Source organism: Gymnodraco acuticeps, unplaced genomic scaffold (genome assembly GCF_902827175.1).
Source record: "Gymnodraco acuticeps unplaced genomic scaffold, fGymAcu1.1, whole genome shotgun sequence".
NCBI lineage: Eukaryota > Metazoa > Chordata > Actinopteri > Perciformes > Bathydraconidae > Gymnodraco > Gymnodraco acuticeps.
In genome coordinates, this window is record NW_022989820.1 from 221,317 (window position 1) to 227,458 (window position 6,142).

Below are 6,142 nucleotides of genomic sequence, written 5' to 3' on the forward strand. Positions count from 1 at the left end.
CATTTCATATAGTTTATTTGTTCTGCAGAGCCACTATTTGTGATAACATTTAGTCTACACTTTATTGTTTACAGTAGAGAAATTGATCACGTCATTTTATTTATTATTAAAGTGTTATATTCGTCCTTTTTGTCCCGTGGCAAACTGATTATATGCCTCATACACATGTGGTGTTAAAAGTCTGGTCTTGTAAGGCTTTAAAATGTATATATATATGGCTTTAATTCTGAGATATTAAATTCTGAACTACAATTAGAAGAACAGTCAATTTAGTGCCAACTATATTCCATGTAGTTCCAATGGCTCACCAGCAGGGGGCACCACAGCCTCGTGTATCTCTTGGCAGTCGTGTCTCCTTGCTGTTTCTACTCACTGATGCACTGCCATGGGTGGCCATATCTCCATCTGGTACACTGCATGATCATCTGAGAGATATTTTAACATCGCGTTAAGATTCCTAATCTTGTTGTTGCTCTTTTGTCCGCATTTCTCCTGAATTGCTTCCTAGTCATTTCCACGAGTTGAAACCCCTCTGTTCTCTGATTATGTCAGCCTATTGTCCATGCTGTTTCTGGTAAATATTGCTGTCATTGTTCCTGTCAGTACATGAGTGGGCTAATAGGCTTGTGGGCGGGGAAAAAAATGACTTGTGTGTACTGAAGCGACTCGGCATTAAACTGAAAATCTTACCACATCCTCCGAGTGAAAACAGTAAAACGTCTCGCCCAAATGCAGGGACCAAACCCAGTGCTTCTAACTGACATGGATGAGTATGAATGCACTTGTCTGTGTGCGAGCATATGACACACTCACAATCTGTGCTGTGTTTGTGTGTTCTGCTCAGGCACATGTGACAGGCGCACAGCTCGTGGCTGATGCCTGTGTTGTTGATGTGTAGGCCTAATGGTAGCCAACGTGTTGTGCGTGAAGCCAGCGCTATTTATAGAAATAACAGCTCCTTGTGCTGCATATTGTGTTTGTGAAGGGAGCTTTTGCTTAGGCATCTAACACTATAGTGTGATTTCTATCAGGTGCCATTCTAGTGTGGCTGATATGGCAGCAGGCCTGTTAGTATTATATATTCAACATGACTGGCTGAGTTCTCTGAGTGATAGATTATTTGTGTTGTTATGACACACAGTGGTACTGGGGACTTTGGGGGAATTCTCCCCTTGATATTTACCAACAATGCTGAGCAGTCATCTGCATCCACTGTCTTCGCCCCAGTAGCCGTACAGCATGTCGAGCAGAGACAGTTTCGGTATGAAATGGAGGTTTTGCGGGCCTGCCCTGCAGATCAGTCATAACTGAGAAAAAAACGACTTTCTTAGGTCTTGATTTCTGCAGAATTCATTCCTTCCCATAACGTGACACCTGAAGCTGCGGTGTTATGCAGGGAAATACCGTTTTGTCTGCAGAACAAGCCTGGCATTTTGCACTCTGCAGGCAAGTGTGGGCACAGTTTAGGAGAATCAATAGAAACATAAGATGCTCGCCAGCCACTTTATCTCCAGATCTCACCAGAATACCCAGCATGCCTTTGGGCTGACAGTTGAGTTGCCTTGGGGTGAGGGTCCTGCTGGCCTCGTGCCTCGGAGCACAACATGGTGTCTTTTAATTTCTTTGTCAGGTTGCTCTTTTGATGAGGATAGTACAGTATTGTGAGGACCACACTGTTACTCTGGATATAATCAAACTGTTACTGTAAGGTTTATTTATTTATTTGTATTCATTTTATATATTATAATAGACGTTAACTCTAGTGAGCTCCACACAACATTTTGGACTACATTATTTTGTATTTGTCACCAGTAGAACTAAGCATCTACGGGTTCAAATAACCAAATAATGAGGAATTGAAAAATGAAAAGCCTAACATCTCAGGGAAAGCCACCTTTAAACCCAAAATATGTTTTGATATCCTCATAACACTGACAGCCATGTCTAGCTACATATTTTTAGAAATTCTTATATCATTACCTTGTATAAATGAGGCTGCTGACCTGCTCTGCTTGCTTGTCTCCAGAGCCTTTTGACTGGGAGATAATATCTGCTAAGACAGTTGTCTTGACAGCCCTCACCCCAACACGCTCACCCAGCCAGCCTCGTGCCTACAGATGGTGTGGGCCGGATAATATCAGGATTTTCCTACCAGGAAAATGTTGGTCACACGACAGCACGGGTATTATCTATCCACGAGTGCAGAGAAATATGCACGGATCACATATAAACACATCAAAACTAAATACATGGATGAATATGACATGCATGTGATTTTCCTTGGCATTAACACGTTGATATTAGAATATATGGATATTTCCCCGGCTGCAGGATAACACAAAGCCTCACAAGAACTGCTCTCTTGTATTAATTCCACCCCCAGCCTGTAGCCTGTTACTCTGTCTTTGGTAGCATGTGCTTGCCACTGTCACCAGATTAGCACGCAGGCTTAAAACCCCGCTCACAAAGACACTGTGTACTGAACATGGTCTGTGCTAATACTGTTTCCCATTATTCCAAGCTACTAACCTGTAAGTCTCCCCACAGTATATCCCTGCTCACAATAAACCAGGCCAAATCAAATTGTCAGTACAAGAGGTGAGCGCAATAACATGACCCTGAATGTTATTAAGACTGCCAGATTCACCTCTACATTATTGACGTGTACAGTGTCATGGCAAATATATCTTGCTGACACATTATCAAAGAAATGTAAGCTTCAAATGGGTTATATTTGCTTTTGTTTTGGATTGATTTACATTGCACACATTTTGTTATTATCTCTTAAAACTCAGAGTTGATTTGATCTAATTTATATGACTCAATCAGTTACAATTGCATGATTTCCGTCTGCTAATCCTTGCAGTTGAAAAACTAACAAATTCAAAGACAAAAAGGTTTGTGTTACAAGTTCATCTTTCCTGGGTATGTGCTGGCACAAAGGTTAACTTTGTGCCACTGTTGCGAAACCGCAGCTCTGCTCAGTTAGGCTCCACTGTGCAAATCACACAACTCTTAAATATTTACCAGCGTTAGACATTGTTGGGACACCTCGATGTGTTTGAGCCGGCTCGACGGAGAAGTGTCAGCTGTGTGCAGGAAAATAAATTATGTACACCCCCTCCTTCTACTTCAAAGCGCTGGCAAACCATTCAACCTCAGATTTGGGGAGGGGGGCTGGAGGAGGAGTTGCCAGTCACTAAGCAACCTGTGTGTCACCTGCCCCGACATGCCAAAATCAGCAACTCACCTCTGGAGACTGCATTCACGAGGAGGTACATGGCGGTATTTAAAGCCTCCTCAGCAGGATTTCATGGAAAACCAAACAATTACAGAGACGCTGCTAAAATATGCTGAGAAAAGAGTGTGATGTGTTTATATGGGTTTTCCCTTGTGTGAAAACGGGGACAGTTGCTTAGAAGATGCTGAGCTTTACTTATAAGCCCCGGAGCAGAATCACACAGTGCAACAACTGATGTTTTCCAAGCCTGTTGCATTCACATACCTTTTTATTTGATAGTGCTTTATGATGGGAAGATGAGGCTAAAGGAGGGAACCATATGACTTCATGTCAGATGGCGAAACGAGGCGACTGTTCAGCGAGAAAATCAGGAGGTTCGGCATGAGCAACGTGACCACTGGATGAACCCTGCCCTGAGGGAGCTGATGTTTATTTGCCCCCTGTCAGCACACATATACTCATACACCACTACACATACAAACATTCACAAGGTTACGACAAAACGTGCCAAAAACCTCCAAACTCTTGTTAAAGCAGACAAGCTCAAACTTGTACCCTCTTCACACAATGAGATGGAAACATGCCCCTTGTTGTCAATAAATAACTCATCTTGGAAACTCAAGTTTTCCTCTCACCATCAGGTCATTCTTTACAGTTATTCACACTTGGGGATTCTTGGTATTTTCTTTTGCCTCTCAGAAATAGCACACAGTTCAGTCACACTCTTCAGTTTCAAGATGACACATTTCCAGCACATTAGTATGTAGTCATTTCCAAATGTACTAATTTGATTTTAAATAATGGATCCACCATTATCTACCTGGATAATGTAGGTGTAAGGATCGCATTGACCAGAGATCCATGAATCCTTTATCTCGCCCTGACTCCACACTGATATTGAGGTATCCCTGTTTGATCAGGTTGTGTGCGGATGTGTGTGTGCATTTGAAGACCTGGCCATGCGTGACAACACCAAAATGACCACCTATCCATCACTGGTGCTAGGGCCCGAGTTACCACGAGCTCAGGCATCGCACCAGCTGGACAAAAAAACCACTAGACAGTGCTCAATGCATAGACTAATACAGTTCAGAAAAGAGGAGTTACCTGGAATGCATTTAGCATACCTCGCTTGATGTTTTATTGAAGGGTTTTAAATGGAATCATAAAAGTGTTGTGGGAAAAACCCACCACCTAATTTCTAAATCGTAAACCAGGGAGATCCTAACATTCTCTCTCGGCATCTCTGTATTTCTTGTCACTTTCACTTTGCCTCTCTTTCAGACTGTGGCTTTTGGTCTCTGATTTATATGGAGAAACCGGCAAGCTGCCACAGGAAGACAGTGTTGCATTGAGCAGTTGATGTGGGTGGGCTGAAAAACAAGAGAGTAAGAAGAGCAGAAGTAACTGTAAACATCTCCGAGTGTCCCACCCTGCTTAGCATGCGTCTAGACTGGCCTATGGAGGCGGGCGGCAGTCATAACAAGGGATTGGGAGAGCAAACAAGGCTGTTTAGCAAAGTTAACCATTCGTCTATGGAGTCACAATCAAGAAAACAAAACCTCTGCATTTAATTGAGGCTAAACAAGGAGCTCCCAGTGCACCGTACAATTATGAGATATATGAGGCGACAGAGTTCTGACAGCGTGCCAACATGCCCCATGTGCCACACACCAGAAGACCATCTCACCAGATTGGCACTGGGCAATGGACCTGCAACCGTTACTAAGCAGTGTGCCAAGGCTGTTGGCCTACTTATGAGCCATTCTCTTGACAGTGCAAAGCCAAGAAAATCCACACACACACCCTTAAGCTAGTTACTTGAAACAAGCCCACATTCAGGCCCTGGTATTTCAGTTTGGATCATCCATCATGCCGCGTTTCCAATTGAGCACATCACACAATTGGATAAATGAAGAGTTGAGGCTGTTTTAAGGGCAGAGTCGACTCAAAAATTTAGCAATAAGTAGTTCCTATTTCTAGCCGTGCTCTCATTTTCCCCTCGTTACTCACTAAAGATGCCTTTGTTGACAATGTGAAAAGCTAGACACGGTGATGACATTCCCAACATGACCTCAATCAAGCATTTTCATAGCCTGCAGGCACATAACAATCCAACTAAGTCATCCACCAGAGATTCTCTTTACCCTCATGTCATAATGAATGCAATTATATGAACACAATTATTTTTTCTCCTTCAAATATCTGTAGCTGAGACTGGAGTTTTTTCTGAATTTGAATTACAGTATTATTATTTAAAGCCAATTCTCTGACCATTCACTGGGGGAGAAGGGAAAAGCAGCACTGTCTTTGAGTCAGGGCTTACAGGCTTTAAGTCAGTTAAACCCCCATCAAGGTAGGCATTCTTTGGTCATTTCACCTCCCCCACCCACACACACTACTCTTTACACACAGAAAAAGAAACAAATGTTTGTGGTGCTGTAGAGGAACCAGTGTTATTCAAATCCTGCTTTTGTGAGCCCACCAACCTTTGAATGAATATCTTTCCATTAAACCGGCTATCTTGCAACATATAATGTCAGCGCATGGCATTTGCTTAGATAAGCAGCAGGATAAAATGTTGTAAACATATTTGACTGTTTTTACCTGAGATGTCATCGAAGATGTGACATATAATACAGCTTGCTAACCGTCAGTCATTATCGCTGTGTGTCAATCACGTTCCTATCAGTGACATTAATAGTGGAAATAACAAGTTAAGGAAAAGATATTGGAACGCCGAGAGATGTGGAGTAGATATATATCCTTTTCAAATAGCATTAATATTGTAGCTGGATAAACATTTCCCTAGAAAGAAGCTGAGGTTTCCCTTCACCCGCAGGTTAACTTAAGCACTTAGCTAGCGCTCCACTGCCCGGGGGAAGAACTGTGCAATGAATG